Genomic DNA, 23,035 nt, shown 5'->3' with positions numbered 1-23,035 from the left:
TACGCCGCACTCAGACATATTCCAGCAATATGGCGGCAGTTTGTAAATAATCGAGTCTGGACCAGACAATCCAGTGATCAACAGCATGAGCATCGATCTGCGCAATTGGGAACCGATGACATGTGGCAACCAAGTCATCGAGCCTGACCACCCGATCCCGTTAGTCCCCTCTTACGACAAGCTTTGGTTACTGAAGGCCAATTCTAACCCGGACCTTCACGAGTCAGATACCAATAGGAGCAATCCTTATAACGTAGTGAAGTGAAGCAGTAGTTTTATGCAGCCTTCTACACTATGTCTTCAATGTTGGAGACTTCTCGTGTCCTCTGTCGTGATATAGCTGGAATATTACTGGAAATTGCGCAAAACCTCACTCACTCACAGGGGTAACATCTGTATCCATATATAATGTATGTATACTACCCATCAAAGGTTTAGACTCACGTTAAGCACTCATTATATGTTATGTATATATGCGGTTACATCAAAGAGGGGTGGTGGGGTAGCCTAGTGGTTAAAGCGTTGGCTCGTCACGCCGGATACCCGGGTTCGAATCTCCACATGGGTACAATTTGCAAAAGCCATTTCTCGTGTCCCCGTCGTGATGTTTATCGAATATTGCTTAAAAGCGGCGTCAAACCAGTCAGAACATCAAATATGAATTTCTCAACTAACTTAGGGGAACCATCTACAAACCTCATGCAGATGAACTGCACGAGGATCATGCATCGATTTTCTGAAAAGCATGTGCAAATATCGTGCATGTGAACAGCTGCGTTTTGGTGTTAAGAACGAAGAAGTTTTGTTAAGAATTTGCCAATTTTCACTTAGTTTCATGATTTATTAAACTCGTTTTGGTGTTAAGAACGAAGAAGTTTTGTTAAGAATTCGCCAATTTTCACTACGTTTCATGATTTATTAAACTCATGAAAATAATGTTTGCAACGTTACGAATTTATTTTACAATACATCAGTTCACGTGTAAACAGTACCTTTAACATTATGGAATATTTTGCAAAATCTAGTTTAGAACAGTTGCCTGAGGTAAGTGGCTATATTTACACTAGTGAGTCTAAACTTGTGATGGGTTGTATATGTTCAACATGTTCTGCTACAACAGCTTTCAAGAGAGACAAGAAATATAATAATAATAATCATATAAACATGCATACATACTTCGCTATATTTCTTGATAAATTCTCCCTCCGTGACCTTGCCATCGCCTGCAACAAGAATGTCAAGAATGTCAAGAAGAATGTGCACAGGAGTGGCTTGGCTGTCTTATCTGCACATTGTATTGTATTTGCCAGATAGAGATGTGTCGAAGCAAATCTGTATAATAATTGTTAATGTGAAATATCTGCAGAGCAAATGTGCTAGTGACTATACGCTGATGAAATCTGTGATCATCCGTTTTATTTAGTACAAGATATTGTATACATGCCAAAGAAAATAAAAGTACTTCTGAATGATGCATACATACTATAAGCTATATTATGTTATACTATGATCGTTCAGGAATGGGGCATTAGGGGTAGCCTAGTGGTTAAGGAGTTCGCTCTTAACGCTTGAAGACCCGGGTTCGATTCCCCACATGGGTACAATGTGTGAAGCCCATTTCTGGTGTCCCCGCCGTGATATTACTGGAATATTGCTAAAAGCGGAATAAAACAAAACTCACTCACTCGTTCAGAACAAAGCCGACATAACCCGGTACATAGGAAATGTTGTCTGACGACATGCCACATGCTGTTTCAAGACATACCGTCGGCGTCAGAAGCTGCTAAGGATGACAGGCAATTCTGAAACGTCAACAAAGCCGTCACTGTTGGGGTCGACGAGGGGCGAAGAGGGCAGCTGGTCCTTTCCCCGTGCCTCCAATTCCCTTCTGGTATTCAGGCAAAGGACACCTTGCCGTCCTCTGGAATGTCAGATTGTAATGTCGTAATCTCGATAACGGACCTACCTTTAGATAGACCTATGTGCAGTCAACCCGATTAGAAACTGTGACCGCCCGAACTTCTCTGGGCTCATGACTAACTTAACGAGTAACAGCGCCACAAAACAAAAAGAAAACCAAGAAAAAAATAGAGTTACACCTTCATTCAACGAGTTGGCTCACGAATGATTTGAATAAAGGGGGGTAACTCTCAAGCATTCTTGTTGTGGCACACCGCCCATACACAGTCTTTGAAAGAAATGCACTGGTTCTCTTCTAAGAGCTTCAACCTGTGAACAGTCATCGGAAATGTCTACGTTTACTTCCCTGTTGGTTTCTACGTACTGTTCAGATCGTCTTGGAGGACGACGGCCTTGAATTCGGGGAGGTCGAGAATCTTGTTCTTGTTAGTGTCGATAATTTGCTCGAAGATATTGGTAAAGTTTCTGCAAATGATAGAACCTTCTATATTGTCAACCTCAAACAATAAATTCTTTAATATGAGGGCACCACAGGTTACCTAGTCGTCTAAGGACAGAGAGAGTTATGCCCAGTAGGCGGTCAAAGAATCCGAAGACGTGGGTTTATATCCCAGATTATTTCTGATGCTACCTGGTTCGTCACCTCCAGATCCATTCTCGTAAGTTACAGCAACTTGTTCACTGCCGCACACTTTTATCACTCTATATAACTGATAAAACGGGTACTATAATACATATATCAATTACCAAAAAATACCTACAATTGAACTGATGTAACTGATGCTAATAATACTCACATCTATTATCAGGAAATGATACCAACAAACTGCACAGCGGCATATATCAAACTGTTGTTATTTTCAGTAATATATTGCAAAAATTTAACTGACGTCATGTTTAAGAGATTTTACGTTTGATTTAACCCTTGTCCAGCACACAGACCGACGAACGCCAAGCAGATGAGAAGAAGCATGGTTGTTTCTGTGAAAAAACTAACATTGAAATATAAAAGCTACACAACATGTTAATAAAAACTACAAAACGTACAGATAAAAACTACAAAACATGTACAAAATATAAGCTACAAAATACTTTCCATAATGACACATTGTATGTATCAGATTACCTTTTTAAAATGATGCAAGTGCAAAATTTTAACCCGTTTTAAAATGATGCAAGTGCAAAATTTGAATTTACCCCCAAATTGAAAAGGTGAAATCAAGCATTATAGCCAAACATATTGCCAATTTCAATACAACCTTCCTTATACGCGAGCCGCCTCCGTGGTGTAGTGGTTTAAGCGTCCGCCTTGAGAGCGGTATGTCGCGGGTTCGATCACCGACCGTGTCATACCAAAAGACGTTAAAATATGGTACTTGTTGGTCCCTGCCTTGCGCTCGGCATTAATGGGTACAACAAGGACTGGTCGACTCGGAGTCAGTATAGTGTGTCTGAGTGGGGTATTCATGCTTCACTGCGGCATGGTATCTCAGTGGGCTAGCACTATAAAACCATCTTCAGTCTGGGTTAGTACAAGCAGCCGCACATACACATACACACGCATGCACGTCATATGAGCGAAATATTCTCAAGTACGACGTTAAACCCAATTTCACCTCACCTCACCTCGCAGATAATGAAATAGCATAAGAACCATTTTGGGATCCCAGGGAATATGAAATGATAATAAACATTACTGACCATGTTCTCCCGGCATACCACTAAATTAATAAAAAGGCACGACAGCAAGGGAATAAATACAAGTTGATGATTTTACACATGCACCATATTTTTAAATCCATTTGTCCGATCGTCCTGAGCAAACCAACGTGAGTCGGAGAATTCTTACTGTTCAAATATCACAATGTCACGAAGAGATCTTTTCAAAAACCCAGTAGCTGAAATGGACTTCGTGCAATTCTTAGCTTAGCTTTTAAATATGTTGTGGTTTCACGTTCAGAATGCTCACGTGTTGAAAGAACAAACACTGATCCTAATTCACGTAAAAACGTGTTCTGATAACGTTCGTGAAGATTTTAAACAATTCTTAAATTTGCATTCTTCTGGGTCTGATAATGTCTATCACACCTTGTTCCTTGATGGGGCGGTGGGGTAGCCTAATGGTTAAAGCGTTGGCTCGTCACGCCGAAGACCCGGGTTCGAATCCCCACATGGGCACAATGTGTGAAGCCCATTTCTGATGTCCCCCGCCGTGATGTTGCTGGAATATTGCTAAAAGCGGCGTAAAACCAAACTCAGTCAGTCCCTGTTCCTTGGTGTACAAGCGCAGGTGTGATTTCTGATCGAGTGAATAACGTAATCCGTCTGTCGGGTCTGACGATTATTTAAAAACAGCCGCAATATATCCAAGATATTTTTATGGATTAGACTTCTTCTTTTTAAATTTCTCTCACGATGTTTCATGTAGGGCTGGGACGGGTAGGAAATAATGGAATCGAGTACCCGCATGTACTTACCCGAATCGGAATCGAGTACCCGGAAATGTAGGGAATACAGCGCTTCTGTCAACTGTCTGAATATTCAATCACGAGTTGACAGAGATTATTATAGAAAACTCGAAAAGATGGCAATTAGACATCTGCTTAACCAATATAGAGAGTAACACCATTACTTACATTCATCGTTAAAACACAGAACTTTCCGTTCCCGCTGTTACTCATGCGCAGATATATTACAGTCGTTAATAATAACCTTCATTAATCGGACAATACCAATGATGTAAATGAGTGTTGCGTCAATTATGAAAAAGACAAGTTATTATCTGCCCTTGTCATTACAGAGTTCTCTCCCTTTCCGGGTACTCGATTCCAATAAATAGGACTCGATTCGATCTGTACCCGACCCGGATTCGAGTACCCGAGTACCCGTCCCAGCCCTAGTTTCATGACCATTCCAGGTCGCTTCATCAGGTGAACTGGCAGTTATTTAGTCCTAACTGCCAGTTCACCTGATGAAGGGACCTGGAATGGTCTCGAAACGTCGTGAGAGAAATTAAAAAAGAAGAAGTCTAATCCATAAAAATATCTTGGATATCAATGTACAACTTCTAAATGCCACTGAAAGACAGCCGTCATATAGCTGGTATATTCCTGAGTGAGGCGTTAAACAGCAAACAAAACAATTCGTGGACCAGAATTTAATACGTGCAATTGTATGTCACATAAAATCTGGCACACACGTCGCACGCTGAGACCCAAACATAACACAGTACAGAATATTATAGTACTTGACATTCTGCAGGTTAGGAGTTGGTGAAAGATAACTGTTCCCGAAAATGCTTGAAAACAATTTGTTCCCAGGTGAATAAGATAAAATAACATACGAATTACGTGTAGTTCATTCATGCAGGCCAGATATATACCACAATAACAGAGGGTTGAAGCTATTTCTTACCTTTTGAATAACGATTTCACAAATGAAACTAGGCACAATGACTCAGACCTTTTAAACATGTATCTGGTCACGAGACAGTCATTATCAGATTGCAAGTTGTCCCTTCCCAAAGATGACGTCCACGTGACCACATGGTGCAAAAGTTGGTGAACCATGTGCAAAATTTTTCCATATTTCGTATCATATTCAAATTTCTATCACCACACGAAGGAACAGTATTTCCCAAATGTATTTGCGCTGGGGAAAGAGCGTTTAATAACAATAATACGAAATGTTGGGGTACAAGGATCAACTTCTTGTGCAAAAAATGGTCTTAGAAGAGGCTAAAACATATCACCGCAACCTCTCCATGTGCTGGATTGACTCAAAAAGGCGTACGACTCTGTCCCTCATGAATGGATTTTGAAGTCTCTTCATTGTATTGACCTACCTGAGCGACTACTTGATTTACTCAAGTCTTTAATGAGTTGCTGGTCGACTCAACTTGAGATGTACTTTTAAGGGCAGGTGCACACTTCAGAATCTATTCCAATCAGAACGGATATATTCCAGGGGCACTCCTTCAGTCCTTTGCTCAATGAAGAGTTGGGTTACCATCCCGTACCCCCTCAGCACAGATCCCAAACCCCGCTTACTCATCTTCTTAACATGGATGACATCAAGCTCCTTGCCAAAGGAGATACCAATTTGAATGCGCAGGTTCTCATGTCGAGTCCTTTTCTAATGACATTGGCAGGGCATTTGGACTCGACAAATGTAATACTCTTCATTTAAAACGTGGCTAGGTAATTAATGATGGATCGGTCAAGTTACAAGTGGGAGGTGTTATTGAGCATTCTGTGGAAGACCAAGCCGACACCTATCTTAGGATGCAAGTTCGAGACAAGCTCCAGAATGCCCAGATTCAAGACAAACTTCGGGCCGAATATAACTCGCTTTAAAAAATCTGGAGCTCAGAGCTAAATGCTTGAAATAAGGTCAAAGCCACCAATACTTTTGCTGTGTCAGTCCTTTCCTATTCCTTTGGAGTAGTTGATTGGACAAAACAATCAATTCCAGAGGATGGGATTTGGTTAAAGTTGAGGCTGTTCATGGTAGAATTTTAATGTGTACTTTTGCACGCACGCACGCACGCACGCACGCACACACACACACACACACACACACATATTTATTGGATGATCCTCTGGTGATGCATGTCAAGACTCATTATGAAAGCAGGGAATTCCAAAGATGTTTTAAGCGTGCCAAGGTCGTTGGACAAAATCTGAAATTTGAGGTTGAGTTTGTTAATGGCAATGTACTGCTGGACGGTACAGCGATGGGAGTAAACCAGGTAAAGTCCCTTCACCAAGTCTGCCCAGAGTCGGTCACTTGTGGAGAAACATTCTGAGAAACCATTGCATCGTATGTACATGCAGTGTGTGGAAAAGAACACCAATCCAACCGACTCCTTCGCCTGGATGAAGTCGGCTCGTCTTAAATTTGAAACAGAGGGCTTTCTTTTTGTTCTCGGTGCCCTTGGTTTGGTACCTCCTGATCTCTTGGTGCAGATCAGGAGAGCGACCAGGTTCTCCAAAGGGAGCACAGCCCTTCTGACACTCTGGGTACTGCAAAAGGCTGCAGTGTTGGAGAGCCTTCGTATTGTCCGAAAAGTTCTTGGTGGGTTCGACTAGGAAGCTTTTCCTGGATGAAGTCCCATTCGCTGTCTGGGCTGCGTGTGGAGGGTGCAAGGGCCCTAAGCTGATGATGAGCCTTACCAGCCTGACTGTGCCAGGATCCGCAGGACTCTCTGCTGCATATATATTTTAATCTGTAAAACATAATAATAATAAGTGGATTTTATGTTTTACAGATTGAGATGAAAATTGCAACAGAGAGGTTTCGGGTGATCCTGGTCCAGTCCCACCTAAGAACTTTCCGGAGAATATGTAGACTCACCAACACTGCAGCCTTCTGAACTATCCTGAGTTCTCGGTTGAGAAAGTGGTGTGTTTTAAGATGGTTTTACGGCCAAGATATTATTGGTCCTGATCTGGGCCTTCCCCTGGGGTAGATCCCAGTATGATTGGTTTCATTATCAGAAGAAGGCTCCTCGTGGTTGGTGCTGGACCCTTGTGTACCCGGGGGTATATTTTGTCCACCAACCCGTTTGCTGTGGGTTGCGCCCCTGTGTCGGTGGAGGACGGGAGTCTGGTGGTTGAGGGCACTGGGAGCCTGGAACCGTATTCCTTTTGCCCAACACACTACTTCGCCCCTTACTTCACCTAGACGGGTGGTAGAACTGGCCCGGTTCTATCAATCGGCTGGTCACGTCGTGCCCTGTGCATGGAAACATTCCAATTTATATCAATGTACATTTATATAATGTTGATATTGAATGTTGTATTTCACAATTGAAATTATTTTATCTATTTGCCTAGAGTCCTGTGCCAGAAGGCGGAGGCTCATGGGCCAATCTGGTGATAATGACCTCCAAATGATGTATGTCTCCAACTTCTTGTCACGGGCCGAACCAGTCTGACATTGGATTGGTAGATAAATGCAGCCATTTGTGTTGTTTTCTCTGGAGTATATCACCCCTGTATCCCTGGTGTCAGCATCTTGGATATCCGGTGCATATTGACACTGTCCTTGTTGACACTCCATGGTGGGTGGGGAGCAGGGGTGCTGAAGCATATTCTTTCCATTATGACCACACAACTGAAAAAAGAGACGAATCGACAATGTTGATGAATCGTTGAGAACTGTTCCCTCAAATGCTGATTCCTGGGCTCGTTTCCTGGTGATAGAGGCTACTGATTTCCTTCCGATCAAACTAAATCCTTTCGCTATTTCCAAGGCTGTTTCTGGAATTTGTGGGGACGTTAAAAACGTCACCCGTCTCCGTAGTGGTTCACTTTTGGTGGAATGTGCACGGAGACAGCAATCTCTCAATCTTTTATCGATTAACATATTCGCTAATGTTGAGGTTGCTGTGTCTGTGCACAGAACTTTAAATTCCTGTCGTGGAATCATTCGCGACAGAGCTCGTTGTTCTGTCTGACATGTCCCAGAAGAAACATTGCTGCAGAACTACATGATCAGGGTGTGACAGCAGTCAAACGTTCCACGTTCAAAAAGAAGGTAACATTATTGCAAACAAATACTTATCTCTTAACGTTTGCGCGTGCCTCATTGCCGCAGTCTATAAAAGCAGGGTATTTTAATATCGGAGTGGGCGTGTATGTCCCAAGTCCACTCGGTGTTATAAAATGCCAAAAAATTCGGTCATGGGTCAAAGTCTTGTCGTGGCTCTGTGATTTGTTATCGCTGTGGCGAGAGCCACGACAGCACAGAGTGTGACAAGATTTTTAAATGCGCTAACTGCCATGGCCCACATGGTGCCTCATCAAAATCATGCCCTGTGTGGCAAAAGGAGTAAACAATCATGAGATTAAAATGTGAGAAAAACATCTCTTACCTTGAGGCCAAGAAAATGAGGTTTGTACTCCAGTGACATACTCTGCTGCAGTCACTCGTTCTGTAGCAACGTCCTCTATTGCTTGTCAAACTGACTTGACTTGGGTCAGGTCAGTAAAACCTGTTTCTGCCGCTCCACAAAAGCCCCCAGCTACTGAACCTGTGTCCCCAGTCACACAGTCTACTTCTGCTTCGCAGACTGCGAGTCAGCCTGAGATACAGTCCAAAACAGTTAACAAACAGCCAGCCTCAGCCAGTTCTTCAAAACCAGAAAAGAGACACATTCCGTCCCTTTACCTCTCGACATGGAGGTCACACTGTCCTCACAGGACAAGCGGAGGAATAGCCCATCTTCCCATTCACGAGTGAGATCTCCAATTGAGCCACCATCAATTGTCTAATATAATTCAGTGGAATTGCAGAGGACTGAAGAATAACTTCAATGAAATACAATTACTCAGTCAAGATCTTCAACCGTCAGCATTATGTCTTCAAGAGACATACCTTAAAAATACTGATACCTTTAATTTAAGACGGTTTTAGTGATTATCATTCCTTCTCCCCACCAGGCGATAAAGCTACTGGAGGCGCTTCTATTTTGGTACACCAGAGTATCATTCACAGTCCTGTCACTTTAAATACGGATATTCAAACTGTTGCTGTTCGTCTGACTCTGCATTGCTCTGACATTGTGCAGCTTGTATATACCTCCCTCTTCAATTATTCAACAGATCTTCAAATCTGTATGATCAACTTCCGAAGCCATGTCTCATCATGGGCGATTTTAACGGACACAACCCGCTTTGGGGAAGTGACCATACTAATAACAAACGTCAAATCCTTGAGGAATTCATTTCTGATAATAATTTATGTATTTTAAAGACGATTCAGCCACCTATTTACATCAATTACGGGAACATATTCTTCCCTGGATCTGTCACTTGCCGATTCCAAATTATATAATGAATTTGAATGGATGGTTCATGATAACCTATGTGGGAGTGATCACTTCCTCACCATTCTCAAAACAATTAGCCCTGGTGATGATCCACCTTCATCAAGAAGGAACATCGCCAGGGCTGATTGGTTATATGAGGCTTTGTGTATGTTGAACACTTAAACCATGACGGATTTGCGAACAGCGAAGATCCTATACAATTGTTTTCTGATATTCTCAATGACATTGCTGATCAAACTATACCCAAGTCCTCTGCAATTCCACATATTCGTAAACCATGGTTTACAAATGACTTTAAACAGGCCAGAAAGAGTAGGAAGAAAGCTGAAAAGTATTTTCGCCGACATCCTACAGTCCACAATTTACATAAAGTTAAAATTTTAAATGCCAAGGCTCGACGCACTTTTAAACAGACTAAGCATCAGTCTTGGAGGAAGTATGTTTCCAAAATTAATTCCCCTACACCTATGTCAAAGGTGTGGAATATGATACAAAGAATTAAGGGCAAAGGTTCCAAATCTGCTGTTCACCATCTGAAGGATGGTGATAATTTATTAACTGATAAGTCTGGTATTACCAATAAGATGGTGAAACTCTCGCCAAACATTCTTCTTCGTCAAATTACGTCCCAGAATTTCAACAATACCAGAAACAACAGGAGAAGAAGAGAATAAATTTTAACTCAGACAATGGCGAAGACTATAATGAATTATTTTCATTACATGAGCTACACACTGCACTTGAGCAAGCTCATAATACAGCAACAGGAGCTGATAACATACACTATCAGCTCTTGAAGCATTTACCGGAATCATGTTTGGAAACACTTCTAAATATTTCTGATTCAATATGGACTTCAGGGAATTTCCCAACTTCCTGGCGTAATGCCATTGTAGTCCCTATTCCAAAACCTGGACTGGATCATACTGATCCGTCTAATTATAGACCAATCTCTTTGACGAGTTGTGTCTGTAAAACCATGGAAAGAATGGTGAATAATAGATTAACTTGGTATCTTGAAATCAATAACCTGATATCAAATATCCAATGTGGTTTCAGGAAAAATCGCAGTACCATTGATCATTTGGTACGTTTAGAATCCTTTGTTAAAAATGCAATAGTAACTAAACAACATGCAGTATCAATTTTCTTTGATCTTGAGAAAGCTTTTGATACGACCTGGAAGCATGGCATTTTGAAGGATTTACATGACTTTGGTTTGAGGGGTCGTTTACCTCTATTTATATCACAGTTTTTAACAAACAGGCAATTTCAAGTCCGAGTGGCTTCAACCCTGTCTAACCATTATAATCAGGATCAGGGTCTCCCACAAGGCAGTATTATGTCTGTCACTTTATTTAGTATCAAGATCAACAGTTTATCCAAGGTTTTAGACGATTCAATTGATTGATCACTTTTTGTGGATGATTTTAATATTTCTTGTCGTGGTAAACATGTGCATACTATTCAGGCATTTGCAGTTGTGTTTAAATAAAATAAATAAATGGTGTCTTGAAAACGGCTTTAAATTTTCCAAGTCCAAAACTAATTGTCTACACTTTTGTAGAAAATATAAGCCGCATAAAGGCCCTGAACTATCTTTAAATGGCACTCCCATCAAAGTTGTAAAGGAGGCAAAGTTCTTGGGTCTAATTTTCTAGACTCCCATTTAACTTTTGCCCGATATTAAATCCCCTTAAAGCCAAATGCCTGAAGGCCCTTGATTTGTTGAAAGTTGTTTCCAACTCAAAGTGGGGAGGGATCAAGCTACCCTCCTCCAAATATATCGATCATTGGTCCGTTGAAAAATCTTGATTATGGCTCCATCGTATATGGTGGAGCCTGCAAAAGCAACCTAAAACTACTTGATTTTGTCCATCACCAAGGCCTAAGACTTTGTCTTGGGTCCTTTAGAACCTCTCCTGTTGACAGTCTCTACGTCGAGGCTGATGAGCCATCTCTTACACAACGCCGTATAAAATTGTCCTTGCAGTATATAACAAAACTATATTCTAACGAGTCTAACCCTGCATTTAACTGTGTCTTTACTCCCTTTTATGAGGATTTGTACAACAAAAAGCCTTCTCTTGTTCAGCCTCTTGGTTTAAGAATTAAACCATTCATTTCTACTGCCGGCATTGAGCTAGACAATATATCTCCTTCCCGTCTTCTTTCTTCTCCTTCTTGGCAACTGGTGAAGCCTGAAGTTGACCTAACTCTGACAAAGTTTAAGAAATCTGAAACTAATGAATTACAATATAAACAAGAATATAATCAATTAAAAATAAATATAATACATACAAATCCTTATTTACAGATGGGTCCAAGGATGGTGGCGCGTTGGCATGTGCCACTGTCATTGGATCTAGAACAATATCTTCTCGACTACCAAATAACAGCTCTATTTTCACAGCAGAAGCTAACGCCATATTAATAGCTCTTAAATATATTCATGCTTGACTGTGTATAATATTCCATCACAAGGGATATCTATCTCAAATCACGAACCATGAAGGATCTTTTTTAATAATGTCAGTTCTCATTTAATTATTGCATTTTTAAAAGAATTAGATTTGTTAAATGATTTGTAAATAGATAAATGGTATTTTAAACATGGTAGTATACATTTGCAACTGCGATTGTTAGTGGCTGTATCCTCGAAGGGGGTTAAATCATCGTAAAATTATTGTCCTCCTGAGAGGGTACGTAAGTCCGAAAAACTTTCAAAGTTAAATTTTTGCTTACCCGATTTTTAAACGTAGTATATTTGTTGCTTTAAATTTCGGCTAAACTTGTCCTACAATCGCCAGCGGCTGAAGGGATGGTATAAATCCAACTAGGGTCCATGCAGGTAGCAAAGGCACTGTAAGTCTCCATGGTCCCTAGTATGGTAATTTACCTTCAGTTGTTGGCGATCTATAGCCCAATTTTACATTGTATTGTCCAGAAATAATGTTCTACTTTTAAAGATATATGCTAGCTAGTTTTAACTCAATCTGTGATAATCTAGTGGTTTTACTGTCCGTCGTTGACAGGGTTTTATATATTATATGTATGTATTATGCATTTAGAAGTAGTTTTAGTCACGATATGGCTGGAATATTGCCGATGTGACTTTAAATCTTAACTCACTCACTCACTGCTGGGTACTTTTCCACAGATATTGTCCTGTGTTGTCTGAATATTTGTCAGCCCAGACTCTATAGGATTGAACTGCATTGAATTGATATCTGTTATTACTAAACAAAGGCCTACAGAGGGTACAGTGATAACCGTATTTGAAACAAGGATATATCATTTCACGTACTGATGAATTTCAATCGAAACAAAAAAGTAAATCGATTAAAGCGAAATTAAGATTGCGAATCCTCATAATTTTACCTTGCCAAATGAACATTCAAATCTCAGAATTTTATTCAACTTAGGATAAAAGTTGTTTAACAAACGATCATAGTTTCAAGTCGCTATTATTGGTTTGTATTACAAGGGTGTATCCACATTAAATGAAACACCGAGAACAAGTATGGATGGTCTAAGTTAACGCTCATCACGTACAGCACGTGCATTTGTTTCTCTGTTCCATCTACTGCGCTTACCCCCTTGTAATACAAACCAATACTAGCGATTTGAATCTATGATTGTTTGTTAAACAACTTTATCCTAAGTTGAATAAAATTCTGAGATTTAAATGTTCATTTGGCAAGGTAAAATTATGAGGATTCGCAATCTTAATTTCACTTAATTTGATTTACTTTTTGTTTAAAGTGAAATTCATCGGTACGTTTTCACTCCAAACAGACTATAAACAGTACCAAATGTGTGGGGTACATTCCCAACATATTTATGTCCATGCCGGTTATAATGGGAACCATTACTGAAATAATCTAGTGACTGTACAGTTGCACTGGTGTCCTCCCATTACACAGACAGGCAGTTCGCAGACGCCTTAAAACAGCAACATTTACGGTTCAATGAACAGATTAGCTACTACCCGTTACATACACATTATATTGGAATAGTCCAAATAAAAACGCAAGAAGAAAACTGAAGCTATACTATTCACTTCGAAAGATGGCCGAAAAGACATTAATTTGAATTTTGAATGCTGCCAAAAAAGTTGATTTTCATAAACATTTTGGGTTTAACCTTCTCGTCTAACAGGAGTTGGCTTTATCATATTGAAAACATTGTCAAAATGACATCTAAAATGATTGGAGCATTTCTAGAAATTAAAGTTCCTACTAAACAGAACAACACCAGTTTTTCTTCAGGATTCTCTCCCACCTGTAGTAGGCAGCCGGACAAGCTAGGAGTTAAGAAACTCCAATAATTTTAGCATGTACAAGACTGAGATACTCAAAATCATCTTTTTTCCATCAACAGTTAAAATATGGAATAATACTCCCTTAGCTATTACAGATTGCGACATTTTAAATCTTATATCCACGTGAAAGAAGAGTGTGCACCTAAATATTATTCATATGGAATAAGGAAGTTAAATGTTTTGCACACAAGATTAAGATGCACTTAATTATGATTGATTTAGATTAAATATAAAAAATGACGCATCATGTCATCGTGGCCATGGATATGAGAATGTTTTTCATTATTTCCTTGAATGTCCATTGTATACTAATCAAAGTAAACTGTTACAATCTTTACAAAGTATTGTTAAATTAGAACATTGACTGGTATTAATCTTATCTTACATGGCAATGCAGGTCTCTCATCAATCTATGATTACACAATGCCATTTATCTATGTCTCTCCAGCCAAACGTTTTCTCAGTTAACTTCAGTTGTACATATCCTATTATTGGGAGAGGGCTTTTCTAAGTTGGATAAGTTGTGCCCAATCCTTTTCTTGAATGCATAAAATGTTTCAATCAATAAACTCAATCACACCTCTCAGTGACAAACCTGTCTTTATATTCGATAATAATTGATAGCAAAAATAATTTTGAGAAGAGAAGACAGAGTATCATTTAATTACAACAAAGTTCTATTTACACACAATCAAACTCAGTAACGAACCTGTTTCAGGCTCACCCTACTCTACTCAATGGACAGTGGACTGTTCCATTATACCTGTAGGTGTCACCCTAATTAACCTTCTAGTTCAGTGTCTGTCAATTAACTGTCTGTCAAATGGGTGTCTGTCAATTGGCAAATATGATTGTTTCTTCTGTAAATGATCCTTAATCAACACTTCAATAATCCAAACCCCAACATCCGAGTTCCACAGATTATCATAGTCAATTACAAATTAAATTCAAGGGTTTAATTTATACGTATGGTGGACGAATAGTTTTTAGTGCTACTTTATGTTTACATTGGAAAGACATGGTCATTCACAATATGCTGGGGCGGTGGGGTAGCCTAGTTGTATAAGCGTTCGCTCGTCACGCCGAAGACCCGGGTTCGATTCCCCACATGGGTACAATGTATGAAGCCCATTACTGGTGTCCCCCGCCGTGATATTGCTGGAATATTGCTAAAAGCGGCGTAAAACCCGACTCACTCACTTACTCACAATATGCTAGACTTGGATCTAAAATTCGCCAAGAAGCACACATTAAGATGCAAGGTTTCTCTCTGCTTGGGTCATGTTATATAAATAAATGTGTAAACGTCAGTCTTTATATTCAGTTGAATGTTTTACTATACCTATAATATTGATTCTATGAGTTTTCTCAAGTTTCTGTAGAACAACTAACTGAGATTAAGAGACTTGAAACCCACAAAGTGTGGTGATACCCGAGGAAACTGACAGTTTTCCCAAATCTTCCTTTTGAGTAGACCCGTGAACATCCAGGTTAGAACTGTTTCCAGCAGTGTTCCAGGTATATGGCGGCTGTCTGTAAAAAATCGGGTCTGGACCAGACAATCCAGTGATCAACAGCATGAGCATCGATCTACGCAACTGGGATACGATGACATGTGTCAACAAAGAGCCTGACCACCCGATCCCGTTAGTCGCCTCTTACGACAAGCAAAGTCGCCTTTTATGGCAAGCATGGGTTGCTAAGCCCTCAAATTTAGAATTTGTACATAAATTTCGTGACCGAAGCAGTTGATCTCAAAAACAGGTTTCACGAGCGGATATATGCATTTTGGTGTAGAAATTCATTCATTCATTTGTGATTCACCAGCACGTTCATTCGTCTTATATCAGATGTTTCATTTAATGAAATGCATGATGAGGACCATCATAAAGGGCCAGCACCATTACAAAGGCTTGGTGTTGGGATGGTCAGTCCTCTAGACTATATGCATTTGATTTGTCTAGGGGTTGTGAGACGGTTGCTGTTGATTTGGATAAAGGTTCAGAATCATCAATAGCATATCTGATGGACTCACAGCTTTAAAAGGATGGATTCTCAGAGAATTTGCTAGGAAACCCAGAACATTAAAAGAGATTGAAAGGTGGAAGGCTTCTGAGTTTCGTCAATTTCTTTTATATACAGTTCCGGTGGTTTTAGCAGGGAGAATACCAACAGTGCTCTATCAACACTTCATGTTATTGCTTGCTGGTATGCCCATTCTTCTCACCCCATCTCTTTGCAGAACACATTGTGATTATGCTGAAAGCCTTCTTTCTTTATTTGTAATACATTGTTGGAAGTGTCTATGGCAAGGACATGCTAGTTTACAACATGCATTCAGTAGTTCATCTTGCTGAAGAAGTGCGAAAGTTTGGCTGTCTTGATAACGTATGTGCTTTCCCTTATGAAAATTATCTTGCAAGATTGAAGAGATTAGTAAGAAAACCATAATTAGGGCTCCTTGCCTCTAGGCTAGAGACCTATTGTAATCGTTCGGATTATTATATTTTACAGATTAAAATATATTATGCAGCAGAGAGCGTCCGGGTGATCTTGGCACAGTCAGGCTGGTAAGGCTCATCATCAGCTTAGGGCCCTTGCACCCTCCACACGCAGCCCAGACAGCGAATGGGACTTCTCCCAGGAAATGCTTCCTAGTCGAACCCACCAAGAACTTTCCGGAGAATATGAAGGCTCCCCAACACTGCAGCCTTCTGCATTACCCAGAGTGTCAGACGGGCTGTGCTCCCGATGGAGAACCCGGGCACTCTCCTGATCTTGGCTATTTTGTCAGCTGTAGAGAACGTTTCTACATGCAGTAAGGTTTGGATGCAGTACTGCATGATATTCAGTGCAGTAACACTATTTCGCACACTGGAGTATCTTTATTAATATGCACCCGCCTACAGTAAACAGGATGTAAAGCAACAATTTAAATAAGCACAGGTTCTCTAATAAGCACCTTTTGTGACACATACTTGAAATTGGTACTTTTAAACAAAATTTCAGTAATTTTTTTTCATTTATTTGAGTTGAAGCTTTAAAGCGCCAGACCTAAAAATAGGGGCTGAATCTGGAGGTCTGTTGAATAATAAGCACCCCGGCCCTAGTTACAGGAAATATGATTTTGGTGCATTTGGTTCGGATATCAAAAAGTATTAAAGAAGCTTAAAAACAAATACATTAGTATAAAGTGTTCCAGTTTTGTTTCGTTTTGCAAACTATACAGCCAGGCAGTCTTTATTTAGCAGGTGCCTTACATATAAATCTTGGCAGTTACCAGCATGAAACAATGTAGCACAATCATATTAGCCTTAGCACTGAACAATTCATGGGTGTTATTTTTGTCATGGGTGTAATTTTTGTCCCCCGCCGCAACGCGGAACGGGGGACTATGCATTCAGCGGCGTCCGTTCGCACGTACGTCCCGATTCTTGTTAACGCGATATCTCATGAACTGTTGTACCCAATGTCTTCAAATTTGGTGACAGCCTACATTGGGAGATTACGCAGACACCAGTTTATTTGGGTGACCTTGACCTTATCTTCAAGGTCACCATGACACTTTGAACACTTTTCAAACTCTTGTTAACGCGACATCTCATGGACTGTTGTATCCAATGTCTTCAAATTTGGTGACAGTCTACATTGGAGAACTACCCAGACAACAGTCGACTTTGGTGACCTTGACCTTATCTTCAAGGTCACCATGACACTTTGAACACTTTTCAAACTCTTGTTAATGTGATGTCGCTTGCACTGTTGTATCCAATGTCTTCAAATTTGGGGGCAGCCTACATTGGGGGATTACACAGACACCAGTCGATTGGGGTGACCTTGACCATATTTTTAAAGTCACCACGACACTTTGACAACTTTCAAACTCTTGTTAGCGCAACATCTCATGGACTGTTGTACCCAATGTCTTCAAATTTGGTGACAGCCTACATTGGGGGATTACGCAGACACCAGTTGATTTGGGAGACCTTGACCTTATCTTCAAGGTCACCACGACACTTTGACAGCTTTTCAAACTTATTTAAACGCGATATCTCATAAAACATTGCACCCGATGTTTTTGATTATGTTGTCAGCATACATTGGGTGATTATGCAGACACCCGTCATTTCAGGCATCTGGTATGTGACCAAAAAATAAAAAGTAGTAAATATAGATATTCCATTCTTTAGCGGCGGGGGACATAGCCATATCAATGGCAAACACTTGATATGTTTGGAAGCTCCAGCTGAATCCAACACATGATGTTTCAGACCCTAAATCATACATGAAAACAGTTTTAAATATAACATTTTGTTGTTTTATTATTTCAGGAGCAGTTTGGAAAAACATGCCAACGGCTACAAATGCTGAACTAGAGCAAGTCATGAAGGACTAGCTCCGAAATGCCAAAGATCGGCAAGGGGGGCGGAATGAAAAAGAATTAAATAGTACACTTGATTAACTTGATTTGTTGTTTATATATGTTTCTGATTGCAGAGGTCAGGAAAGAGTTAAATGTTAAAATACGGTTGTGCCAACATAAGGCCAACTAAATCACTACGTTGGGCCAAGTATGGGCCATGGTTTTAGTACAAAGGTCAAGAAAGTGCTAAATGTTGAAACACGGTGGTGCCAACATAAGGCCAACTAAATCACTACGTTGGGCCAAGTAGGGGCCATGGTTTTAGTACAAAGGTCAAGAAAGAGTGTGACTTTCCATTCACTGGCCCAACAATGAGCCAACATGATGGGCCAACGTGGACCCGATGAGCATATCCAAGTGGGCCCAAAGTCAGTTTAACAACCATGGGCCAACGAAACCGGTGATTATGGGCCAACTAGTATGGACCAACATATCAATGAGGAATCGAACCCGGTTTTCGGCGTGGTGAGCAAATGCTTTAGCCACTAGGCTACCCCACCGCCCCTTCGAAGTGGAGCGAAAAAGCTATTAATTGCTGAGATATAACATGGTTATAAAGATATTTCAGAATATATTTCTTGAGGATAGAAAAAGCCAATGTGGTCAATCAGGCGTCCTTATCAAGGTCATGTGAACTAACGAGGGGTGCGGCAGAACACTACTATTTCAAAGAGTTGCGCACTATATTTACCGTTAACTTACCATCTGTGTTTTCCAAATCCCGTTATCATAAACAAGTTTAATCTGTAACCTACGTGTGCACCAATCCAGCTGGTTCCAGAGATAGACGCTGCCCAGTTTGTGACCTACGTTTTCTGACAATCCCACCTGAATGAATCAACTCAACCTAGTTTGTAAACTCTTTACGCAGATGAGTAATTGGTTTACTAAACGTTTTTTCCACATAGCTTCTTTTGTATGTTTTAACAACATAATTTACTCTAAGGCACCTTTCATCATCCATTGCTGGTGTGTGTGTGTGTGCGTACGTAAGTGCTGGCGTGTGTGTGTATGTGTATAGTGATTTTACGGTGGGTGCCACCATTTTGTTCTGGGGAGGTTTGGGGGTTATCAACTTTGTACACATAAACCTGGGGAGGGGGTTCCTGATTTTGTACATGATAAGCAAGGGGGTCACTTACTTGGGTGTGTGTGCATTCACATTGTACATGCTCCTCCACAATAATCAACCACCCCACCCCCACCCGCCCTTCCCCTCAGTTGATATAGTCACGATATGGCTGAAATACTGCCGATGTGACTTAAGATCTTAACTCACTCACAGCTTGGGTCGTACACTCCCACAAGGACTGACAATTGGCGGCGTAACTTTATTTTTATTTATTTAGGCTTTTGATATTCTGCGTTGAAAAATGTTATCATTATGATATACCAAACAATGAATTCGGTTGAAAATGTGGTGTACCCGCGAATTGCCAGAAACCAGTATTTTCTTTTCAAACGATAACACATGTTTGGCTGGGTGGTTGGAAAAAAAAAAAATTCGTCTCTTTCCTTCATAAAAGAATGTTCCAAGAGCAGTAAAGAATATCACTGACCACAAATCCTAGTCCCCCGCCTTCCTTCAACGGGAACATTATGTTTACTGTCCTCAGAACAGTACTCACCGGTTACTCCAATATTCTAGGGGGTGGTGGGTTAGCCTAGTGAGTGAGTCTAGTTTTACGCAGCACTCCTGTTATATGGCGGCGGTCTGTACAGACAATCCAGTGATCAACAGCATGAGTATCGATCTACGCGGTGACCACCCGATCACGTTAGTCTAACATGGATCTTCACGGATCGTGTCATGGCGAACAGATGGAAGGAGTGAGTATAGTTTTACGCCGTTTTTAGCAATTTTCGAACAATATCACGACAGGGACACCAGAAATGGGCTTCACACATTGTACCCGTCTGGGGAATCGAACCTGGGTCTTCGGCTTGACGAGCGAAATCTTTTAAAGCTGGAGTATTGCTGAGAGCTGAGTAAAACTAAACTCACTCACTCACTCTTCACGACACGTTGGTATGTCGTAGAAATACTGTTAAGGGGCGTAGAAATACTGTTAGTTGAGTTGAGTTGAGTTTTACGCCGCACTCAGCAATATTCCAGCTGTATGACGGAGAAATACTGTTAAGGAAATAATGCTATAACAGAAAATATATAGGTTGTTGAAGTATCTTTATTCATAAAACTGACATCTATTTACCAATGGAAACCTGCATACCGTGGGCCGTTTTGTAAAACTGAAATAATAAGGATGATATTCGTTTAGAATTGACGTGTACAACATACAAATTGATGCACCTAATGTCGTTAAAACCTAGTGCCACAAATGATAGATATTAGGGGTGGGTATTGCAGAGAATTTTCATATTGCAATATATTGCGATGCGAAAGCATGTATTGCGATATGTATTGCAATATATTGCGTGAAGTATTTTTACACACAAAACTACTTATAATCGAGATAATGCTTGATTTATAGAGCAAATACACAGCAAAACCACTATGCTTGATTAAGCTTTAATAACAACTTTTATTCATGATTATAAATAAAAATGTGAATAATATTTGCCACAAATGAGAAAAGAAAATATCCGAAGATTTCCGAGTGTTAAGAAGTTTTCCGAATGCAAGTCAAAATACCGGTTTTCGATCAGCCTATCGCAATAGGTATCGTTTTTATGTCTGATTATTGCGCAGCCCTAATATATATGAACTGGGATACCCATGTGAGCAGTCCGGATAATGTAGAAGGAACCAATACAGTTTTACTCGGACTTCTGCATTATATCATCAATGTCACTGCGTTGGAAACGTCATGGAATCCGGGCTCACTTGCACAAAGGGATGTTAGTGCTACAATGATTGTAACTCCCATTCTCCAGCATAGGCTTAAGATAATCGTTGCGCTAAGATCGCTTTGGGCAAGTGGGCCCAGGGCGGTAGGGTTAAAGCGTTCGCTCGTCCTTCGAAGACCCGGGTTCGATTCCCCACATGGATACAATGTGTGAAGCCAATATCAGGTGTCCCCCGTCGTGACATTGCTGGAATATTGCTAAAGGCGGCGTAAAGCACTGCTCCCTCCCTCCCTACCTCACTCACTCACAGGGGTAACCCTTGTACGAAAATGTACCAACATAAAATGTATGTAATTTTAACATGTTGTGCTACAACAGCTTTCGAATAAGACAATAATAATAATAATAATCATCTAAACATGAATACATACTTCTCCATAGCGCGTGTTAAACTCTCCCTCCGATATCTTGCCATCGCCTGCAACAATAATGTTAAGAGGTGAAATTGGGTTTAACGTCGTGCTTGAGAATATTTCGCGCATATGACGACGTGCATGCGTGTGTATGGGTATGTGCGGCTGCTTGTACTAGCCCAGACTGAAGCTGGTTTTATAATGCTAGCCCACTGAGATACCATGCCGCAGTGAAGCATGAATACCCCACTCAGACACAGTATACTGACTCCGAGCCGTCCAGTCCTTGTTGTACCCATTAATGCCGAGCGCCAGGCAGGGACCAACAAGTACCATATTTTAACGTCTTTTGGTATGATCCAACCCACGACCTTCCGCTCTCCGGGCGGACGCTCTAACCACTACACCACGGAGGCGGTCAATAATGTTAAGAAGAATGTGGACACAAGTGGGTGGCTTTCCTATCTACATAATGTACAGTATTTGCCAGATACCAGTAGAGATGTATCAAAGCAAATCTTTTTTTTTCTTGGAAGGTATAATAGGTCATTTTTTTTGATGTGTTTTACGTTGCCACCAAATTCTGAACATTTGTAGGTCGGTCGGGGGAAAAAATTAATAAAGACAAAATTATCTGAGTTATGTTCTTGATTCTCATTTATTTTAATTCTTATAACAATTTCTGAGGCGGTGGGGTAGCCTAGTGGTTAAAGCGTTGGCTCGTCACGCCGAAGACCCGGGTTCGAATCCCCACATGGGTACAATGTGTGAAGCCCATTTCTGGTGTTCCCCCGCCGTGATGTTGCTGGAATATTGCTCAAAGCGGCGTAAAACCAAACTCATTCAGTCAGTTTAACAATTTCGCGCGTTCTTTGGACTTATGGCAGCAACTCATTAAACAGATAAAAATGCTGCAAAATGCCCATAATAGCTAATTTGAAATATCTGCTTGTGAATATTCTCTAATGTAATTTGTGATAACCAGTTTTATTTGCGTCCACTTTGTGCGGGAGCCCACGGTTACCACTTGAACATTATTTCATATTGAAGATCTCTTCAAATTGAATTTTCCGAATTGACGCACCTTTTAATAAAAATCACCTCTACAACATGGACACACGACTTTTTCATCACTGACTTGGGTGCATGAAGTTTCATTAAACAAAATAAATTGTCCCAGAAAATGTATAAAACAGATTGTTGAAAAAACATACTGCTACAAAATTCATGGCTGCAAGATGTTTTCTATTTAGGCTCGTAGATGATGATGGGAGAGGCTCGTCAGCTGAGGACCCGGGTTCGATTCCTTACAT

The 23,035-nt window shown here is 40.5% G+C and overlaps 1 protein-coding gene across 2 annotated transcripts in view; it reads right to left on the bottom strand.

The window, feature by feature from the left end:
- Positions 1-23,035, bottom strand: part of LOC124290851 (guanylyl cyclase-activating protein 1-like) — a 51,152-nt gene that overhangs the window by 746 nt on the left and 27,371 nt on the right. For both annotated transcript variants that reach the window (XR_006902057.1, XR_006902056.1), the window contains exons 4-5: positions 1,766-1,921; positions 1,177-1,223 (exon numbers count right to left, since the gene is read on the bottom strand). The gene's annotated coding sequence lies outside the window, so the exon portion shown is untranslated. The remainder of the gene's footprint in view (positions 1-1,176; positions 1,224-1,765; positions 1,922-23,035) is intronic.

This window comes from Haliotis rubra, unplaced genomic scaffold (assembly GCF_003918875.1).
Source record: "Haliotis rubra isolate DU_JTF1 unplaced genomic scaffold, ASM391887v1 Scf476, whole genome shotgun sequence".
NCBI lineage: Eukaryota > Metazoa > Mollusca > Gastropoda > Lepetellida > Haliotidae > Haliotis > Haliotis rubra.
The sequence above is the reverse complement of the archived record's forward strand: the minus strand, read 5'-3'. Positions and strand labels throughout refer to the sequence as shown.